At 50.3% G+C, this 24,235-nt stretch overlaps 1 protein-coding gene across 2 annotated transcripts in view; it reads left to right on the top strand.

Annotated features, from left to right (window-relative positions):
- The first annotated feature begins 817 nt into the window (after positions 1–817).
- LOC144764099 (uncharacterized) overlaps positions 818–24,235 on the top strand; it is a 92,488-nt gene continuing 69,070 nt past the window's right edge. Inside the window, exon 1 of one of the 2 annotated variants that reach the window (XM_078650264.1) lies at positions 818–932. The gene's annotated coding sequence lies outside the window, so the exon portion shown is untranslated. The remainder of the gene's footprint in view (positions 933–24,235) is intronic. The other variant, XM_078650265.1, reaches the window with a different exon arrangement.

Consider the following 24,235-nt stretch of genomic DNA (forward strand, 5'->3'; position numbering starts at 1 on the left):
TTTGTTTGCTCACGATTGTCACTATTACCTTTACTACCTCATGTATTTTTGGTTGCTCACAATTTTTACTCAAGTATTTTGTTTGCTCACGATTGTCACTATTACCTTTACTACCTCATGTATTTTTGGTTTCTCACAGTTTTTACTACCTCATGTATTTTGTTTGCTCACAATTGTCACTATTACCTTATGTAAGTAACGTATGTTTTTGCAATCTGTTCTTTTGTAATGTTTCTCATTATGTGTCATTTCTGTTCCTATTGTGAAGCGCTCTGACGCCTTCGGGTAAAGTCCGCGCTATATAAAAATGCATAAATAAAATAAATAATAAATAAATAATGACATGCTTATCTGCTTTCATACCTCCCCCCACCTCGCATGGCACCTCCCCCACCCCGAGCCCTCCATCTCCCTCCCCTCTGTATGAGGGGGCTCCCCTCTGTATGAGGGGGGCCCCCTCCTCCCCACCAGCCACGATCCTGTGCTTAACTCTATGGCTGGGCTGACCCCAGTGTCCTGCTGGCCGTCCCCCCCCGCCCTCACGCCCCCCGCCCCCGCCCTCACGCCCCCCCCCCCCGCCCGCTCCAGGCCGGGTCTGCTGGGGGGAGGGGGGCTCCAGTTAGGCGCTCGGTCCAGCCACACCCCCCTCCCTTGGGGGAGGGGCGCGAACCAAGGGGCATAACAGACAGTCATTAACATCAATTATCCGTCGGGTGGGGGGGACCAGAGGGTGTTTTGGGACTGCCCCCCTCTGACCACTCCCCCTGGATGACGCACTTCTGACGTCACTGTTAATGGCGGGGTGACCACATAAGTCCTGGATGCCAGACTCTGGCAGGCGAGTTACTTTCAGCCCCAGAGGCGCTGTGTGATCTGCGGCAGGTGACGCCGTGTGATCTCTACAAGTGAGCGCGCCGTGTGATCTGCTGCAGGTGTGTTGTGTGAACGAGCCCTGTGATCTGCTGCAGGTGTGTTGTGGGGGGTGGGGGGGCAGACACAGACACTCAGATTCTGTTCACCGGGGGGGCTGTGCTTGTACTTGGTGCAGTTTTCAGCCTCGTGTTCCAGCCGGAGTGTGATGTTTTTAGTAATAGACGCGGGTCCATGAAGCCTGTTCTAATTGTAGTTGAACAGACGGTCCGTCCTGGAGCGAGGCTTGCTTTTTATAACCCTCCTGTCCTGGCCTTGTGTCTGATCCGGTGCTTGTAGCGCCTCGAGCCCTGTGAGCTCAGTTCAAGAGTATTATTGAACAGTAACATTCCCAATCTCCCTCGGGTGTCTAGAAACAATTTGTTAAAAAATATCACCCCTCAGACTGCCACTCCTGTTGGGTACTAGGGTTGAAATGGAAAAGTGACCCCCAGAGCCCCCAAAGAGTGTGGCCCCTGGTACAGCGCGTGATGAAGTTGCGGTCAGTGACATTGGTGTGTTTACATAGACCTTAGCTTAGAAATGCGCAGCACCTATAGAAATACAGCGCAGTGAAAGTACAGTAAAAATAAAGGTACATTGGATTGTTCGATGTTAAATGTTTGACACCATGGCTGTAATGTTGGGGTTGGTTTTGTCATTAAGCATCAGAGCAGCGTTCATTTGATAATCAAGCGACTCGCGTGACTGTCAGAGCGCTTAACACTGTAGGTTGTGAGAGACCTGAGGGTGATGGACGACCCTACTCCCGCTCGGAGTACCTTACTCCCACTCGGAGCACATATCGGTGTACCCTACTCCCACTCGGAGCACATATTGGATGTACCCTACTCCCACTCGGAGCACATATTAGTGTACCCTACTCCCACTCGGAGCACATATCGGTGTACCCTACTCCCACTCGGAGCACATATTGGATGTACCCTACTCCCACTCGGAGCAGATATTGGGTGTACCCTACTCCCACTCGGAGTACATATTGGTGTACCCTACTCCCACTCGGAGCAGATATTGGATGTACCCTACTCCCACTCGGAGCACATATCGGTGTACCCTACTCCCACTCGGAGCACATATCGGTGTACCCTACTCCCACTCGGAGCACATATTAGTGTACCCTACTCCCACTCTGAGCACATATCGGTGTACCCTACTCCCACTCGGAGCACATATTGGATGTACCCTACTACCACTCGGAGCACATATTAGTGTACCCTACTCCCACTCAGAGCGTATATTGGATGGACCCTACTCCCACTCGGAGTACATATTGGGTGTACCCTACTACCACTCGGAGTACATATTGGATGTACCCTACTCCCACTCGGAGCACATATTGGGTGTACCCTACTCCCACTCGGAGCACATATTGGGTGTACCCTACTCCCACTCAGAGCGTATATTGGATGGACCCTACTCCCACTCGGAGTACATATTGGGTGTACCCTATTCCCACTCAGAGCGTATATTGGATGTACCCTACTCCCACTCAGAGCACATATTGGATGTACCCTACTCCCACTCGGAGCACATATTAGTGTACCCTACTCCCACTCGGAGCACATATCGGTGTACCCTACTCCCACTCGGAGCACATATTGGATGTACCCTACTCCCACTCGGAGCACATATTGGATGTACCCTACTCCCACTCGGAGCACATATTAGTGTACCCTACTCCCACTCGGAGCACATATCGGTGTACCCTACTCCCACTCGGAGCACATATTGGATGTACCCTACTCCCACTCGGAGCACATATTGGATGTATCCTACTCCCACTCGGAGCACATATCGGTGTACCCTACTCCCACTCGGAGCACATATTGGTGTACCCTACTCCCACTCGGAGCAGATATTGGATGTACCCTACTCCCACTCGGAGCACATATCGGTGTACCCTACTCCCACTCGGAGTACATATTGGTGTACCCTACTCCCACTCGGAGCAGATATTGGATGTACCCTACTCCCACTCGGAGCACATATCGGTGTACCCTACTCCCACTCGGAGCACATATTAGTGTACCCTACTCCCACTCTGAGCACATATCGGTGTACCCTACTCCCACACGGAGCACATATCGGTGTACCCTACTCCCACTCGGAGCACATATTAGTGTACCCTACTCCCACTCTGAGCACATATCGGTGTACCTTACTCCCACTCTGAGCACATATCAGTGTACCCTACTCCTACTCTGAGCACATATCAGTGTACCCTACTCCCACTCGGAGCACATATTAGTGTACCCTACTCCCACTCTGAGCACATATCGGTGTACCTTACTCCCACTCGGAGCACATATTGGATGTACCCTACTACCACTCGGAGTACATATTGGATGTACCCTACTCCCACTCGGAGCACATATTGGGTGTACCCTACTCCCACTCGGAGCACATATTGGGTGTACCCTACTCCCACTCAGAGCGTATATTGGATGGACCCTACTCCCACTCGGAGTACATATTGGGTGTACCCTATTCCCACTCAGAGCGTATATTGGATGTACCCTACTCCCACTCAGAGCACATATTGGATGTACCCTACTCCCACTCGGAGCACATATTAGTGTACCCTACTCCCACTCGGAGCACATATCGGTGTACCCTACTCCCACTCGGAGCACATATTGGATGTACCCTACTCCCACTCGGAGCACATATTGGATGTATCCTACTCCCACTCGGAGCACATATCGGTGTACCCTACTCCCACTCGGAGCACATATTGGTGTACCCTACTCCCACTCGGAGTACATATTGGTGTACCCTACTCCCACTCGGAGCAGATATTGGATGTACCCTACTCCCACTCGGAGCACATATCGGTGTACCCTACTCCCACTCTGAGCACATATTAGTGTACCCTACTCCCACTCTGAGCACATATCGGTGTACCCTACTCCCACTCGGAGCACATATCGGTGTACCCTACTCCCACTCGGAGCACATATTAGTGTACCCTACTCCCACTCTGAGCACATATCGGTGTACCTTACTCCCACTCTGAGCACATATCAGTGTACCCTACTCCTACTCTGAGCACATATCAGTGTACCCTACTCCCACTCTGAGCACATATCGGTGTACCCTACTCCCACTCTGAGCACATATCGGTGTACCTTACTCCCACTCTGAGCACATATTAGTGTACTCTACTCCCACTCGGAGTACATATTGGATGTTCCCTACTCCCACTCGGAGTACATATTGGATATACCCTGCTCCCGCTCATAGTACCTTTTTTTATTTTTTTTAGTTTTATATAGCGCGAACTAGACCAGAGACATCGGGTATCAGCGAACTTTACATGAGCACCAGTTTTGTCACAGAAAGACATATTCATTTTTTGGTAGGCATGGGGAGATTAAGTAATTTGCCCAGGATGTGGAGCGTCGTTGCCGAGACTCGAACTCGGTTCCCCAACTTCTAGGTCTACCGCACCAGCCGTAAGGCTACATGCTCTCCCCATATTGGGTGCACCCTACTCCCACTCGGAGCACATATTGGGTGCACCCTACTCCCACTCCGAGCCCATATTGGGTGCAACTTACTCCCACTCGGAGCGCACATTTTTTTAGAGTTTTATATAGCGCGAACTAGATCAGAGACATTGGGTATCAGAGAACTTTACATGAGCATCCGTTTTGTTACAGAAGGACACATTAAATTTTTTTTTTGTAGCCATGGGGATATTAAGTGATTTGCCCAGCATCACAGGATGTGGAACGTCGTTGTTGAGACTCGAACCTGGTTCCCCAACTTCGAGGTAGACCGCACTAGCCGTAAGGCTACATGCTCTCCCCATATTGGGTGCACCCTACTCCCACTCGAAGCACATATTGGATGTATCCTACTCCCACTCTGAGCACATATTGGGTGTACCCTAATCCCACTCAGAGCGTATATTGGATGTACCCTACTCCCACTCGGAGTACATATTGGATGTATCCTACTCCCACTCGGAGCACATATTGGGTGTACCCTACTCCCACTCAGAGCGTATATTGGATGTACCCTACTCCCACTCAGAGCACATATTGGATGTACCCTACTCCCACTCGGAGCACATATTGGATGTATCCTACTCCCACTCTGAGCAGATATTGGATGTACCCTACTCCCACTCGGAGCACATATCGGTGTACCCTACTCCCACTCGGAGCACATATTGGATGTACCCTACTCCCGCTCAGTGTACCTTACTCCCGCTCAGTGTACCTTACTCCCACTCGGAGCGCATATTGGATGAACCCTACTCCCACTCGGAGCACATATTGGATGTACCCTACTCCCAATCGGAGCACATATCGGTGTACCCTACTCCCACTCGGAGCACATATTAGTGTACTCTACTACCACTCGGAGCACATATCGGTGTACCCTACTCCCACTCGGAGCACATATCGGTGTACCCTGCTCCCACTCGGAGAACTCATTGGGTGAACCCTACTCCCACTTGGAGCACATATTGGGTGCACCCTACTCCCACTCGGAGCACATATCGGTGTACCCTGCTCCCACTCAGAGCACATATTGGATGTACCCTACTCCCACTCAGAGCACATATTGGATGTACCCTACTCCCACTCGGAGCACATATTGGATGTACCCTACTCCCACTCGGAGCACATATTGGATGTATCCTACTCCCACTCGGAGCACATATCGGTGTACCCTACTCCCACTCGGAGCACAGATCGGTGTACCCTACTCCCACTCGGAGCACATATTAGTGTACCCTACTCCCACTCTGAGCACATATCGGTGTACCTTACTCCCACTCTGAGCACATATTAGTGTACCCTACTCCTACTCTGAGCACATATCGGTGTACCTTACTCCCACTCTGAGCACATATTAGTGTACTCTACTCCCACTCGGAGTACATATTGGATGTTCCCTACTCCCACTCGGGGTACATATTAGATATACCCTGCTCCCGCTCATAGTACCTTTTTTTTTTTTTAGTTTTATATAGCGCGAACTAGACCAGAGACATCGGGTATCAGCGAACTTTACATGAGCACCAGTTTTGTCACAGAAAGACATATTCATTTTTTGGTAGGCATGGGGAGATTAAGTAATTTGCCCAGGATGTGGAGCGTCGTTGCCGAGACTCGAACCCGGTTCCCCAACTCCTAGGTCTACCGCACCAGCCGTAAGGCTACATGCTCTCCCCATATTGGGTGCACCCTACTCCCACTCGGAGCACATATTGGGTGCACCCTACTCCCACTCCAAGCCCATATTGGGCGCAACTTACTCCCTCTCGGAGCGTACATTTTTTTAGAGTTTTATATAGCGCGAACTAGATCAGAGACATTGGGTATCAGAGAACTTTACATGAGCATCCGTTTTGTTACAGAAGGACACATTAATTTTTTTTTTTTGTAGCCATCTGGATATTAAGTGATTTGCCCAGCATCACAGGATGTGGAACGTCGTTGTTGAGACTCGAACCTGGTTCCCCAACTTCGAGGTAGACCGCACTAGCCGTAAGGCTACATGCTCTTCCCATATTGGGTGCACCCTACTCCCACTCGAAGCACATATTGGATGTATCCTACTCCCACTCGGAGCACATATTGGGTGTACCCTACTCCCACTCAGAGCGTATATTGGATGTACCCTACTCCCACTCGGAGTACATATTGGATGTATCCTACTCCCACTCGGAGCACATATTGGGTGTACCCTACTCCCACTCAGAGCGTATATTGGATGTACCCTACTCCCACTCAGAGCACATATTGGATGTACCCTACTCCCACTCGGAGCACATATTAGTGTACCCTACTCCCACTCGGAGCACATATCGGTGTACCCTACTCCCACTCGGAGCACATATCCGTGTACCCTACTCCCACTCGGAGCACATATCGGTGTACCCTACTCCCACTCGGAGCACATATTGGATGTACCCTACTCCCACTCGGAGCACATATTGGATGAACCCTACTCCCACTCGGAGCACATATTGGATGTACCCTACTCCCAATCGGAGCACATATCGGTGTACCCTACTCCCACTCGGAGCACATATTAGTGTACTCTACTACCACTCGGAGCACATATCGGTGTACCCTACTCCCACTCGGAGAACTCATTGGGTGAACCCTACTCCCACTTGGAGCACATATTGGGTGCACCCTACTCCCACTCGGAGCACATATCGGTGTACCCTGCTCCCACTCAGAGCACATATTGGATGTACCCTACTCCCACTCGGAGCACATATTGGATGTACCCTACTCCCACTCGGAGCACATATTGGGTGTACCCTACTCCCACTCAGAGCGTATATTGGATGTACCCTACTCCCACTCGGAGCACATATTGGGTGTACCCTACTCCCACTCGGAGTACATATTGGTGTACCCTACTCCCACTCAGAGCGTATATTGGATGTACCCTACTCCCACTCGGAGCACATATTGGATGTACCCTACTCCCACTCGGAGCACATATTGGTGTACCCTACTCCCACTCGGAGCAGATATTGGATGTACCCTACTCCCACTCGGAGCACATATCGGTGTACCCTACTCCCACTCGGAGTACATATTGGTGTACCCTACTCCCACTCGGAGCAGATATTGGATGTACCCTACTCCCACTCGGAGCACATATCGGTGTACCCTACTCCCACTCGGAGCACATATTAGTGTACCCTACTCCCACTCTGAGCACATATCGGTGTACCCTACTCCCACACGGAGCACATATCGGTGTACCCTACTCCCACTCGGAGCACATATTAGTGTACCCTACTCCCACTCTGAGCACATATCGGTGTACCTTACTCCCACTCGGAGCACATATTGGATGTACCCTACTACCACTCGGAGTACATATTGGATGTACCCTACTCCCACTCGGAGCACATATTGGGTGTACCCTACTCCCACTCGGAGCACATATTGGGTGTACCCTACTCCCACTCAGAGCGTATATTGGATGGACCCTACTCTCACTCGGAGTACATATTGGGTGTACCCTATTCCCACTCAGAGCGTATATTGGATGTACCCTACTCCCACTCAGAGCACATATTGGATGTACCCTACTCCCACTCGGAGCACATATTAGTGTACCCTACTCCCACTCGGAGCACATATCGGTGTACCCTACTCCCACTCGGAGCACATATTGGATGTACCCTATTCCCACTCGGAGCACATATTGGATGTACCCTACTCCCACTCGGAGCACATATTAGTGTACCCTACTCCCACTCGGAGCACATATCGGTGTACCCTACTCCCACTCGGAGCACATATTGGATGTACCCTACTCCCACTCGGAGCACATATTGGATGTATCCTACTCCCACTCGGAGCACATATCGGTGTACCCTACTCCCACTCGGAGCACATATTGGTGTACCCTACTCCCACTCGGAGCAGATATTGGATGTACCCTACTCCCACTCGGAGCACATATCGGTGTACCCTACTCCCACTCGGAGTACATATTGGTGTACCCTACTCCCACTCGGAGCACATATCGGTGTACCTTACTCCCACTCTGAGCACATATCAGTGTACCCTACTCCTACTCTGAGCACATATCAGTGTACCCTACTCCCACTCGGAGCACATATTAGTGTACCCTACTCCCACTCTGAGCACATATCGGTGTACCTTACTCCCACTCGGAGCACATATTGGATGTACCCTACTACCACTCGGAGTACATATTGGATGTACCCTACTCCCACTCGGAGCACATATTGGGTGTACCCTACTCCCACTCAGAGCACATATTGGGTGTACCCTACTCCCACTCAGAGCGTATATTGGATGGACCCTACTCCCACTCGGAGTACATATTGGGTGTACCCTATTCCCACTCAGAGCGTATATTGGATGTACCCTACTCCCACTCAGAGCACATATTGGATGTACCCTACTCCCACTCGGAGCACATATTAGTGTACCCTACTCCCACTCGGAGCACATATCGGTGTACCCTACTCCCACTCGGAGCACATATTGGATGTACCCTACTCCCACTCGGAGCACATATTGGATGTATCCTACTCCCACTCGTAGCACATATCGGTGTACCCTACTCCCACTCGGAGCACATATTGGTGTACCCTACTCCCACTCGGAGTACATATTGGTGTACCCTACTCCCACTCGGAGCAGATATTGGATGTACCCTACTCCCACTCGGAGCACATATCGGTGTACCCTACTCCCACTCGGAGCACATATTAGTGTACCCTACTCCCACTCTGAGCACATATCGGTGTACCCTACTCCCACTCGGAGCACATATCGCTGTACCCTACTCCCACTCGGAGCACATATTAGTGTACCCTACTCCCACTCTGAGCACATATCGGTGTACCTTACTCCCACTCTGAGCACATATCAGTGTACCCTACTCCTACTCTGAGCACATATCAGTGTACCCTACTCCCACTCTGAGCACATATCAGTGTACCCTACTCCCACTCTGAGCACATATCGGTGTACCCTACTCCCACTCTGAGCACATATCGGTGTACCTTACTCCCACTCTGAGCACATATTAGTGTACTCTACTCCCACTCGGAGTACATATTGGATGTTCCCTACTCCCACTCGGAGTACATATTGGATATACCCTGCTCCCGCTCATAGTACCTTTTTTTTTTTTTTTTAGTTTTATATAGCGCGAACTAGACCAGAGACATCGGGTATCAGCGAACTTTACATGAGCACCAGTTTTGTCACAGAAAGACATATTCATTTTTTGGTAGGCATGGGGAGATTAAGTAATTTGCCCAGGATGTGGAGCGTCGTTGCCGAGACTCGAACTCGGTTCCCCAGCTTCTAGGTCTACCGCACCAGCCGTAAGGCTACATGCTCTCCCCATATTGGGTGCACCCTACTCCCACTCGGAGCACATATTGGGTGCACCCTACTCCCACTCCGAGCCCATATTGGGTGCAACTTACTCCCACTCGGAGCGCACATTTTTTTAGAGTTTTATATAGCGCGAACTAGATCAGAGACATTGGGTATCAGAGAACTTTACATGAGCATCCGTTTTGTTACAGAAGGACACATTAATTTTTTTTTTTGTAGCCATGGGGATATTAAGTGATTTGCCCAGCATCACAGGATGTGGAACGTCGTTGTTGAGACTCAAACCTGGTTCCCCAACTTCGAGGTAGACCGCACTAGCCGTAAGGCTACATGCTCTCCCCATATTGGGTGCACCCTACTCCCACTCGAAGCACATATTGGATGTATCCTACTCCCACTCGGAGCACATATTGGGTGTACCCTACTCCCACTCAGAGCGTATATTGGATGTACCCTACTCCCACTCGGAGTACATATTGGATGTATCCTACTCCCACTCGGAGCACATATTGGGTGTACCCTACTCCCACTCAGAGCGTATATTGGATGTACCCTACTCCCACTCAGAGCACATATTGGATGTACCCTACTCCCACTCGGAGCACATATTAGTGTACCCTACTCCCACTCGGAGCACATATCGGTGTACCCTACTCCCACTCGGAGCACATATCCGTGTACCCTACTCCCACTCGGAGCACGTATCGGTGTACCCTACTCCCACTCGGAGCGTATATTGGATGTACCCTACTCCCACTCAGAGCACATATTGGATGTACCCTACTCCCACTCGGAGCACATATTAGTGTACCCTACTCCCACTCGGAGCACATATCGGTGTACCCTACTCCCACTCGGAGCACATATCCGTGTACCCTACTCCCACTCGGAGCACATATCGGTGTACCCTACTCCCACTCGGAGCGCATATTGGATGTACCCTACTCCCACTCAGAGCACATATTGGATGTACCCTACTCCCACTCTGAGCACATATTAGTGTACCCTACTCCCACTCGGAGCACATATCGGTGTACCCTACTCCCACTCGGAGCACATATTGGATGTACCCTACTCCCACTCGGAGCACATATCGGTGTACCCTACTCCCACTCAGAGCACATATTGGATGTACCCTACTCCCACTCGGAGCACATATTGGATGTACCCTACTCCCACTCGGAGCACATATTGGATGTACCCTACTCCCACTCGGAGCACATATCGGTGTACCCTACTCCCACTCGGAGCACATATTGGATGTACCCTACTCCCGCTCAGTGTACCTTACTCCCGCTCAGTGTACCTTACTCCCACTCGGAGCGCATATTGGATGAACCCTACTCCCACTCGGAGCACATATTGGATGTACCCTACTCCCAATCGGAGCACATATCGGTGTACCCTACTCCCACTCGGAGCACATATTAGTGTACTCTACTACCACTCGGAGCACATATCGGTGTACCCTACTCCCACTCGGAGCACATATCGGTGTACCCTGCTCCCACTCGGAGAACTCATTGGGTGAACCCTACTCCCACTTGGAGCACATATTGGGTGCACCCTACTCCCACTCGGAGCACATATCGGTGTACCCTGCTCCCACTCAGAGCACATATTGGATGTACCCTACTCCCACTCAGAGCACATATTGGATGTACCCTACTCCCACTCGGAGCACATATTGGATGTACCCTACTCCCACTCGGAGCACATATTGGATGTACCCTACTCCCACTCGGAGCACATATTGGTGTACCCTACTCCCACTCGGAGCAGATATTGGATGTACCCTACTCCCACTCGGAGCACATATCGGTGTACCCTACTCCCACTCGGAGTACATATTGGTGTACCCTACTCCCACTCGGAGCAGATATTGGATGTACCCTACTCCCACTCGGAGCACATATCGGTGTACCCTACTCCCACTCGGAGCACATATTAGTGTACCCTACTCCCACTCTGAGCACATATCGGTGTACCCTACTCCCACACGGAGCACATATCGGTGTACCCTACTCCCACTCGGAGCACATATTAGTGTACCCTACTCCCACTCTGAGCACATATCGGTGTACCTTACTCCCACTCGGAGCACATATTGGATGTACCCTACTACCACTCGGAGTACATATTGGATGTACCCTACTCCCACTCGGAGCACATATTGGGTGTACCCTACTCCCACTCGGAGCACATATTGGGTGTACCCTACTCCCACTCAGAGCGTATATTGGATGGACCCTACTCCCACTCGGAGTACATATTGGGTGTACCCTATTCCCACTCAGAGCGTATATTGGATGTACCCTACTCCCACTCAGAGCACATATTGGATGTACCCTACTCCCACTCGGAGCACATATTAGTGTACCCTACTCCCACTCGGAGCACATATCGGTGTACCCTACTCCCACTCGGAGCACATATTGGATGTACCCTACTCCCACTCGGAGCACATATTGGATGTACCCTACTCCCACTCGGAGCACATATTAGTGTACCCTACTCCCACTCGGAGCACATATCGGTGTACCCTACTCCCACTCGGAGCACATATTGGATGTACCCTACTCCCACTCGGAGCACATATTGGATGTATCCTACTCCCACTCGGAGCACATATCGGTGTACCCTACTCCCACTCGGAGCACATATTGGTGTACCCTACTCCCACTCGGAGCAGATATTGGATGTACCCTACTCCCACTCGGAGCACATATCGGTGTACCCTACTCCCACTCGGAGTACATATTGGTGTACCCTACTCCCACTCGGAGCACATATCGGTGTACCTTACTCCCACTCTGAGCACATATCAGTGTACCCTACTCCTACTCTGAGCACATATCAGTGTACCCTACTCCCACTCGGAGCACATATTAGTGTACCCTACTCCCACTCTGAGCACATATCGGTGTACCTTACTCCCACTCGGAGCACATATTGGATGTACCCTACTACCACTCGGAGTACATATTGGATGTACCCTACTCCCACTCGGAGCACATATTGGGTGTACCCTACTCCCACTCGGAGCACATATTGGGTGTACCCTACTCCCACTCAGAGCGTATATTGGATGGACCCTACTCCCACTCGGAGTACATATTGGGTGTACCCTATTCCCACTCAGAGCGTATATTGGATGTACCCTACTCCCACTCAGAGCACATATTGGATGTACCCTACTCCGACTCGGAGCACATATTAGTGTACCCTACTCCCACTCGGAGCACATATCGGTGTACCCTACTCCCACTCGGAGCACATATTGGATGTACCCTACTCCCACTCGGAGCACATATTGGATGTATCCTACTCCCACTCGTAGCACATATCGGTGTACCCTACTCCCACTCGGAGCACATATTGGTGTACCCTACTCCCACTCGGAGTACATATTGGTGTACCCTACTCCCACTCGGAGCAGATATTGGATGTACCCTACTCCCACTCGGAGCACATATTGGTGTACCCTACTCCCACTCGGAGCACATATTAGTGTACCCTACTCCCACTCTGAGCACATATCGGTGTACCCTACTCCCACTCGGAGCACATATCGGTGTACCCTACTCCCACTCGGAGCACATATTAGTGTACCCTACTCCCACTCTGAGCACATATCGGTGTACCTTACTCCCACTCTGAGCACATATCAGTGTACCCTACTCCTACTCTGAGCACATATCAGTGTACCCTACTCCCACTCTGAGCACATATCAGTGTACCCTACTCCCACTCTGAGCACATATCGGTGTACCCTACTCCCACTCGGAGCACATATCGGTGTACCCTACTCCCACTCGGAGTACATATTGGTGTACCCTACTCCCACTCGGAGCAGATATTGGATGTACCCTACTCCCACTCGGAGCACATATCGGTGTACCCTACTCCCACTCGGAGCACATATTAGTGTACCCTACTCCCACTCTGAGCACATATCGGTGTACCCTACTCCCACACGGAGCACATATCGGTGTACCCTACTCCCACTCGGAGCACATATTAGTGTACCCTACTCCCACTCTGAGCACATATCGGTGTACCTTACTCCCACTCGGAGCACATATTGGATGTACCCTACTACCACTCGGAGTACATATTGGATGTACCCTACTCCCACTCGGAGCACATATTGGGTGTACCCTACTCCCACTCGGAGCACATATTGGGTGTACCCTACTCCCACTCAGAGCGTATATTGGATGGACCCTACTCCCACTCGGAGTACATATTGGGTGTACCCTATTCCCACTCAGAGCGTATATTGGATGTACCCTACTCCCACTCGGAGCACATATTAGTGTACCCTACTCCCTTCTCGGAGCACATATCGGTGTACCCTACTCCCACTCGGAGCACATATTGGATGTACCCTACTCCCACTCGGAGCACATATTGGATGTACCCTACTCCCACTCGGAGCACATATTAGTGTACCCTACTCCCACTCGGAGCACATATCGGTGTACCCTACTCCCACTCGGAGCACATATTGGATGTACCCTACTCCCACTCGGAGCACATATTGGATGTATCCTACTCCCACTCGGAGCACATATCGGTGTACCCTACTCCCACTCGGAGCACATATTGGTGTACCCTACTCCCACTCGGAGCAGATATTGGATGTACCCTACTCCCACTCGGAGCACATATCGGTGTACCCTACTCCCACTCGGAGTACATATTGGTGTACCCTACTCCCACTCGGAGCACATATCGGTGTACCTTACTCCCACTCTGAGCACATATCAGTGTACCCTACTCCTACTCTGAGCACATATCAATGTACCCTACTCCCACTCGGAGCACATATTAGTGTACCCTACTCCCACTCTGAGCACATATCGGTGTACCTTACTCCCACTCGGAGCACATATTGGATGTACCCTACTACCACTCGGAGTACATATTGGATGTACCCTACTCCCACTCGGAGCACATATTGGGTGTACCCTACTCCCACTCGGAGCACATATTGGGTGTACCCTACTCCCACTCAGAGCGTATATTGGATGGACCCTACTCCCACTCGGAGTACATATTGGGTGTACCCTATTCCCACTCAGAGCGTATATTGGATGTACCCTACTCCCACTCAGAGCACATATTGGATGTACCCTACTCCGACTCGGAGCACATATTAGTGTACCCTACTCCCACTCGGAGCACATATCGGTGTACCCTACTCCCACTCGGAGCACATATTGGATGTACCCTACTCCCACTCGGAGCACATATTGGATGTATCCTACTCCCACTCGTAGCACATATCGGTGTACCCTACTCCCACTCGGAGCACATATTGGTGTACCCTACTCCCACTCGGAGTACATATTGGTGTACCCTACTCCCACTCGGAGCAGATATTGGATGTACCCTACTCCCACTCGGAGCACATATCGGTGTACCCTACTCCCACTCGGAGCACATATTAGTGTACCCTACTCCCACTCTGAGCACATATCGGTGTACCCTACTCCCACTCGGAGCACATATCGGTGTACCCTACTCCCACTCGGAGCACATATTAGTGTACCCTACTCCCACTCTGAGCACATATCGGTGTACCTTACTCCCACTCTGAGCACATATCAGTGTACCCTACTCCTACTCTGAGCACATATCAGTGTACCCTACTCCCACTCTGAGCACATATCAGTGTACCCTACTCCCACTCTGAGCACATATCGGTGTACCCTACTCCCACTCTGAGCACATATCGGTGTACCTTACTCCCACTCTGAGCACATATTAGTGTACTCTACTCCCACTCGGAGTACATATTGGATGTTCCCTACTCCCACTCGGAGTACATATTGGATATACCCTGCTCCCGCTCATAGTACCTTTTTTTTTTTTTTTTAGTTTTATATAGCGCGAACTAGACCAGAGACATCGGGTATCAGCGAACTTTACATGAGCACCAGTTTTGTCACAGAAAGACATATTCATTTTTTGGTAGGCATGGGGAGATTAAGTAATTTGCCCAGGATGTGGAGCGTCGTTGCCGAGACTCGAACTCGGTTCCCCAGCTTCTAGGTCTACCGCACCAGCCGTAAGGCTACATGCTCTCCCCATATTGGGTGCACCCTACTCCCACTCGGAGCACATATTGGGTGCACCCTACTCCCACTCCGAGCCCATATTGGGTGCAACTTACTCCCACTCGGAGCGCACATTTTTTTAGAGTTTTATATAGCGCGAACTAGATCAGAGACATTGGGTATCAGAGAACTTTACATGAGCATCCGTTTTGTTACAGAAGGACACATTAATTTTTTTTTTTGTAGCCATGGGGATATTAAGTGATTTGCCCAGCATCACAGGATGTGGAACGTCGTTGTTGAGACTCGAACCTGGTTCCCCAACTTCGAGGTAGACCGCACTAGCCGTAAGGCTACATGCTCTCCCCATATTGGGTGCACCCTACTCCCACTCGAAGCACATATTGGATGTATCCTACTCCCACTCGGAGCACATATTGGGTGTACCCTACTCCCACTCGGAGCACATATTGGGTGTACCCTACTCCCACTCAGAGCGTATATTGGATGTACCCTACTCCCACTCAGAGCACATATTGGATGTACCCTACTCCCACTCGGAGCACATATTAGTGTACCCTACTCCCACTCGGAGCACATATCGGTGTACCCTACTCCCACTCGGAGCACATATCCGTGTACCCTACTCCCACTCGGAGCACGTATCGGTGTACCCTACTCCCACTCGGAGCGTATATTGGATGTACCCTACTCCCACTCAGAGCACATATTGGATGTACCCTACTCCCACTCGGAGCACATATTAGTGTACCCTAGTCCCACTCGGAGCACATATCGGTGTACCCTACTCCCACTCGGAGCACATATCCGTGTACCCTACTCCCACTCGGAGCACATATCGGTGTACCCTACTCCCACTCGGAGCACATATTGGATGTACCCTACTCCCACTCAGAGCACATATTGGATGTACCCTACTCCCACTCGGAGCACATATTAGTGTACCCTACTCCCACTCGGAGCACATATCGGTGTACCCTACTCCCACTCGGAGCACATATCGGTGTACCCTACTCCCACTCGGAGCACATATTGGATGTACCCTACTCCCACTCGGAGCACATATTGGTGTACCCTACTCCCACTCTGAGCAGATATTGGATGTACCCTACTCCCACTCGGAGCACATATCGGTGTACCCTACTCCCACTCGGAGCACATATTGGATGTACCCTACTCCCGCTCAGTGTACCTTACTCCCGCTCAGTGTACCTTACTCCCACTCGGAGCGCATATTGGATGAACCCTACTCCCACTCGGAGCACATATTGGATGTACCCTACTCCCAATCGGAGCACATATCGGTGTACCCTACTCCCACTCGGAGCACATATTAGTGTACTCTACTACCACTCGGAGCACATATCGGTGTACCCTACTCCCACTCGGAGCACATATCGGTGTACCCTGCTCCCACTCGGAGAACTCATTGGGTGAACCCTACTCCCACTTGGAGCACATATTGGGTGCACCCTACTCCCACTCGGAGCACATATCGGTGTACCCTGCTCCCACTCAGAGCACATATTGGATGTACCCTACTCCCACTCAGAGCACATATTGGATGTACCCTACTCCCACTCGGAGCACATATTGGATGTACCCTACTCCCACTCGGAGCACATATTGGATGTATCCTACTCCCACTCGGAGCACATATCGGTGTACCCTACTCCCACTCGGAGCACATATTGGATGTACCCTACTTCCACTCGGAGCACATATTAGTGTACCCTACTCCCACTCTGAGCACATATCTGTGTACCCTACTCCCACTCGGAGCACAGATCAGTGTACCCTACTCCCACTCGGAGCACATATTAGTGTACCCTACTCCCACTCTGAGCACATATCGGTGTACCTTACTCCCACTCTGAGCACATATTAGTGTACCCTACTCCTACTCTGAGCACATATCGGTGTACCTTACTCCCACTCTGAGCACATATTAGTGTACTCTACTCCCACTCGGAGTACATATTGGATGTTCCCTACTCCCACTCGGGGTACATATTGGATATACCCTGCTCCCGCTCATAGTACCTTTTTTTTTTTTTAGTTTTATATAGCGCGAACTAGACCAGAGACATCGGGTATCAGCGAACTTTACATGAGCACCAGTTTTGTCACAGAAAGACATATTCATTTTTTGGTAGGCATGGGGAGATTAAGTAATTTGCCCAGGATGTGGAGCGTCGTTGCCGAGACTCGAACCCGGTTCCCCAACTTCTAGGTCTACCGCACCAGCCGTAAGGCTACATGCTCTCCCCATATTGGGTGCACCCTACTCCCACTCGGAGCACATATTGGGTGCACCCTACTCCCACTCCAAGCCCATATTGGGCGCAACTTACTCCCTCTCGGAGCGTACATTTTTTTAGAGTTTTATATAGCGCGAACTAGATCAGAGACATTGGGTATCAGAGAACTTTACATGAGCATCCGTTTTGTTACAGAAGGACACATTAATTTTTTTTTTTTGTAGCCATGGGGATATTAAGTGATTTGCCCAGCATCACAGGATGTGGAACGTCGTTGTTGAGACTCGAACCTGGTTCCCCAACTTCGAGGTAGACCGCACTAGCCGTAAGGCTACATGCTCTTCCCATATTGGGTGCACCCTACTCCCACTCGAAGCACATATTGGATGTATCCTACTCCCACTCGGAGCACATATTGGGTGTACCCTACTCCCACTCAGAGCGTATATTGGATGTACCCTACTCCCACTCGGAGTACATATTGGATGTATCCTACTCCCACTCGGAGCACATATTGGGTGTACCCTACTCCCACTCAGAGCGTATATTGGATGTACCCTACTCCCACTCAGAGCACATATTGGATGTACCCTACTCCCACTCGGAGCACATATTAGTGTACCCTACTCCCACTCGGAGCACATATCGGTGTACCCTACTCCCACTCGGAGCACATATCCGTGTACCCTACTCCCACTCGGAGCACATATCGGTGTACCCTACTCCCACTCGGAGCACATATTGGATGTACCCTACTCCCACTCGGAGCACATATTGGATGAACCCTACTCCCACTCGGAGCACATATTGGATGTACCCTACTCCCAATCGGAGCACATATCGGTGTACCCTACTCCCACTCGGAGCACATATTAGTGTACTCTACTACCACTCGGAGCACATATCGGTGTACCCTACTCCCACTCGGAGCACATATCGGTGTACCCTGCTCCCACTCGGAGAACTCATTGGGTGAACCCTACTCCCACTTGGAGCACATATTGGGTGCACCCTACTCCCACTCGGAGCACATATCGGTGTACCCTGCTCCCACTCAGAGCACATATTGGATGTACCCTACTCCCACTCAGAGCACATATTGGATGTACCCTACTCCCACTCGGAGCACATATTGGATGTACCCTACTCCCACTCGGAGCACATATTGGTGTACCCTACTCCCACTCGGAGCACATATTGGGTGTACCCTACTCCCACTCGGAGCACATATTGGATGTACCTTACTCCCACTCGGAGCACATATTGGTGTACCCTACTCCCACTCGGAGCACATATTGGTGTACCCTACTCCCACTCGGAGCAGATATTGGATGTACCCTACTCCCACTCGGAGCACATATCGGTGTACCCTACTCCCACTCGGAGTACATATTGGTGTACCCTACTCCCACTCGGAGCAGATATTGGATGTACCCTACTCCCACTCGGAGCACATATCGGTGTACCCTACTCCCACTCGGAGCACATATTAGTGTACCCTACTCCCACTCTGAGCACATATCGGTGTACCCTACTCCCACACGGAGCACATATCGGTGTACCCTACTCCCACTCGGAGCACATATTAGTGTACCCTACTCCCACTCTGAGCACATATCGGTGTACCTTACTCCCACTCTGAGCACATATCAGTGTACCCTACTCCTACTCTGAGCACATATCAGTGTACCCTACTCCCACTCGGAGCACATATTAGTGTACCCTACTCCCACTCTGAGCACATATCGGTGTACCTTACTCCCACTCGGAGCACATATTGGATGTACCCTACTACCACTCGGAGTACATATTGGATGTACCCTACTCCCACACGGAGCACATATTGGGTGTACCCTACTCCCACTCGGAGCACATATTGGGTGTACCCTACTCCCACTCAGAGCGTATATTGGATGGACCCTACTCCCACTCGGAGTACATATTGGGTGTACCCTATTCCCACTCAGAGCGTATATTGGATGTACCCTACTCCCACTCAGAGCACATATTGGATGTACCCTACTCCCACTCGGAGCACATATTAGTGTACCCTACTCCCACTCGGAGCACATATCGGTGTACCCTACTCCCACTCGGAGCACATATTGGATGTACCCTACTCCCACTCGGAGCACATATTGGATGTATCCTACTCCCACTCGGAGCACATATCGGTGTACCCTACTCCCACTCGGAGCACATATTGGTGTACCCTACTCCCACTCGGAGTACATATTGGTGTACCCTACTCCCACTCGGAGCAGATATTGGATGTACCCTACTCCCACTCGGAGCACATATCAGTGTACCCTACTCCCACTCGGAGCACATATTAGTGTACCCTACTCCCACTCTGAGCACATATCGGTGTACCCTACTCCCACTCGGAGCACATATCGGTGTACCCTACTCCCACTCGGAGCACATATTAGTGTACCCTACTCCCACTCTGAGCACATATCGGTGTACCTTACTCCCACTCTGAGCACATATCAGTGTACCCTACTCCTACTCTGAGCACATATCAGTGTACCCTACTCCCACTCTGAGCACATATCAGTGTACCCTACTCCCACTCTGAGCACATATCGGTGTACCCTACTCCCACTCTGAGCACATATCGGTGTACCTTACTCCCACTCTGAGCACATATTAGTGTACTCTACTCCCACTCGGAGTACATATTGGATGTTCCCTACTCCCACTCGGAGTACATATTGGATATACCCTGCTCCCGCTCATAGTACCTTTTTTTTTTTTTTTTTAGTTTTATATAGCGCGAACTAGACCAGAGACATCGGGTATCAGCGAACTTTACATGAGCACCAGTTTTGTCACAGAAAGACATATTCATTTTTTGGTAGGCATGGGGAGATTAAGTAATTTGCCCAGGATGTGGAGCGTCGTTGCCGAGACTCGAACTCGGTTCCCCAACTTCTAGGTCTACCGCACCAGCCGTAAGGCTACATGCTCTCCCCATATTGGGTGCACCCTACTCCCACTCGGAGCACATATTGGGTGCACCCTACTCCCACTCCGAGCCCATATTGGGTGCAACTTACTCCCACTCGGAGCGCACATTTTTTTAGAGTTTTATATAGCGCGAACTAGATCAGAGACATTGGGTATCAGAGAACTTTACATGAGCATCCGTTTTGTTACAGAAGGACACATTAATTTTTTTTTTTGTAGCCATGGGGATATTAAGTGATTTGCCCAGCATCACAGGATGTGGAACGTCGTTCTTGAGACTCGAACCTGGTTCCCCAACTTCGAGGTAGACCGCACTAGCCGTAAGGCTACATGCTCTCCCCATATTGGGTGCACCCTACTCCCACTCGAAGCACATATTGGATGTATCCTACTCCCACTCGGAGCACATATTGGGTGTACCCTACTCCCACTCAGAGCGTATATTGGATGTACCCTACTCCCACTCGGAGTACATATTGGATGTATCCTACTCCCACTCGGAGCACATATTGGGCGTACCCTACTCCCACTCAGAGCGTATATTGGATGTACCCTACTCCCACTCAGAGCACATATTGGATGTACCCTACTCCCACTCGGAGCACATATTAGTGTACCCTACTCCCACTCGGAGCACATATCGGTGTACCCTACTCCCACTCGGAGCACATATCCGTGTACCCTACTCCCACTCGGAGCACATATCGGTGTACCCTACTCCCACTCGGAGCGTATATTGGATGTACCCTACTCCCACTCAGAGCACATATTGGATGTACCCTACTCCCACTCGGAGCACATATTAGTGTACCCTACTCCCACTCGGAGCACATATCGGTGTACCCTACTCCCACTCGGAGCACATATCCGTGTACCCTACTCCCACTCGGAGCACATATCGGTGTACCCTACTCCCACTCGGAGCACATATTGGATATACCCTACTCCCACTCAGAGCACATATTGGATGTACCCTACTCCCACTCGGAGCACATATTAGTGTACCCTACTCCCACTCGGAGCACATATCGGTGTACCCTACTCCCACTCGGAGCACATATTGGATGTACCCTACTCCCACTCGGAGCACATATCGGTGTACCCTACTCCCACTCGGAGCACATATTGGATGTACCCTACTCCCACTCGGAGCACATATTGGTGTACCCTACTCCCACTCTGAGCAGATATTGGATGTACCCTACTCCCACTCGGAGCACATATCGGTGTACCCTACTCCCACTCGGAGCACATATTGGATGTACCCTACTCCCGCTCAGTGTACCTTACTCCCGCTCAGTGTACCTTACTCCCACTCGGAGCGCATATTGGATGAACCCTACTCCCACTCGGAGCACATATTGGATGTACCCTACTCCCAATCGGAGCACATATCGGTGTACCCTACTCCCACTCGGAGCACATATTAGTGTACTCTACTACCACTCGGAGCACATATCGGTGTACCCTACTCCCACTCGGAGCACATATCGGTGTACCCTGCTCCCACTCGGAGAACTCATTGGGTGAACCCTACTCCCACTTGGAGCACATATTGGGTGCACCCTACTCCCACTCGGAGCACATATCGGTGTACCCTGCTCCCACTCAGAGCACATATTGGATGTACCCTACTCCCACTCAGAGCACATATTGGATGTACCCTACTCCCACTCGGAGCACATATTGGATGTACCCTACTCCCACTCGGAGCACATATTGGATGTATCCTACTCCCACTCGGAGCACATATCGGTGTACCCTACTCCCACTCGGAGCACATATTGGATGTACCCTACTTCCACTCGGAGCACATATTAGTGTACCCTACTCCCACTCTGAGCACATATCTGTGTACCCTACTCCCACTCTGAGCACATATCTGTGTACCCTACTCCCACTCGGAGCACAGATCGGTGTACCCTACTCCCACTCGGAGCACATATTAGTGTACCCTACTCCCACTCTGAGCACATATCGGTGTACCTTACTCCCACTCTGAGCACATATTAGTGTACCCTACTCCTACTCTGAGCACATATCGGTGTACCTTACTCCCACTCTGAGCACATATTAGTGTACTCTACTCCCACTAGGAGTACATATTGGATGTTCCCTACTCCCACTCGGGGTACATATTGGATATACCCTGCTCCCGCTCATAGTACCTTTTTTTTTTTTTAGTTTTATATAGCGCGAACTAGACCAGAGACATCGGGTATCAGCGAACTTTACATGAGCACCAGTTTTGTCACAGAAAGACATATTCATTTTTTGGTAGGCATGGGGAGATTAAGTAATTTGCCCAGGATGTGGAGCGTCGTTGCCGAGACTCGAACCCGGTTCCCCAACTTCCAGGTCTACCGCACCAGCCGTAAGGCTACATGCTCTCCCCATATTGGGTGCACCCTACTCCCACTCGGAGCACATATTGGGTGCACCCTACTCCCACTCCAAGCCCATATTGGGCGCAACTTACTCCCTCTCGCAGCGTACATTTTTTTAGAGTTTTATATAGCGCGAACTAGATCAGAGACATTGGGTATCAGAGAACTTTACATGAGCATCCGTTTTGTTACAGAAGGACACATTAATTTTTTTTTTTTGTAGCCATGGGGATATTATTATTATTTTTTTTTTTTCTATATTTTTATTTTTCCCCTTTTTCTTGTTAACTTGCACATTAGATTACAAAACAAAACAAAACTGAACATTTTTACATTTTACAGAGTATCACTGGTTTGACGCTTTTCAAATCATAAACCAAAATACATTTATAACACCAAATCATATAGCAGAAGAACCGAACCTTAAATCTCCATCACTTACTATACCATCCTCCCTTTCCATATGTTTATTGGTTCCCAAATTTTCAACCCCAATCTCCTTCCCCACTTCCCCTTCCGAGCATATATAGCTCTCTCAAGATTATAGCTAGCTAGCAGATTTGATAGCCATACCTGTAAGTCAGGGGGTACCTTGTCCAACCATACTCTTGCAATTATTAATCTCAGTACTGCCATTGCCACAAACATGAATTCCTTATGAACCAATCCAACTTGATTATCTACTCCAAACAGAATCATCCTAGGCGTTAATTTAATTCTTATATCAA

The sequence above is a fragment of the Lissotriton helveticus genome, chromosome 6 (genome assembly GCF_964261635.1).
Source record: "Lissotriton helveticus chromosome 6, aLisHel1.1, whole genome shotgun sequence".
In the NCBI taxonomy this organism is placed as follows: domain Eukaryota; kingdom Metazoa; phylum Chordata; class Amphibia; order Caudata; family Salamandridae; genus Lissotriton; species Lissotriton helveticus.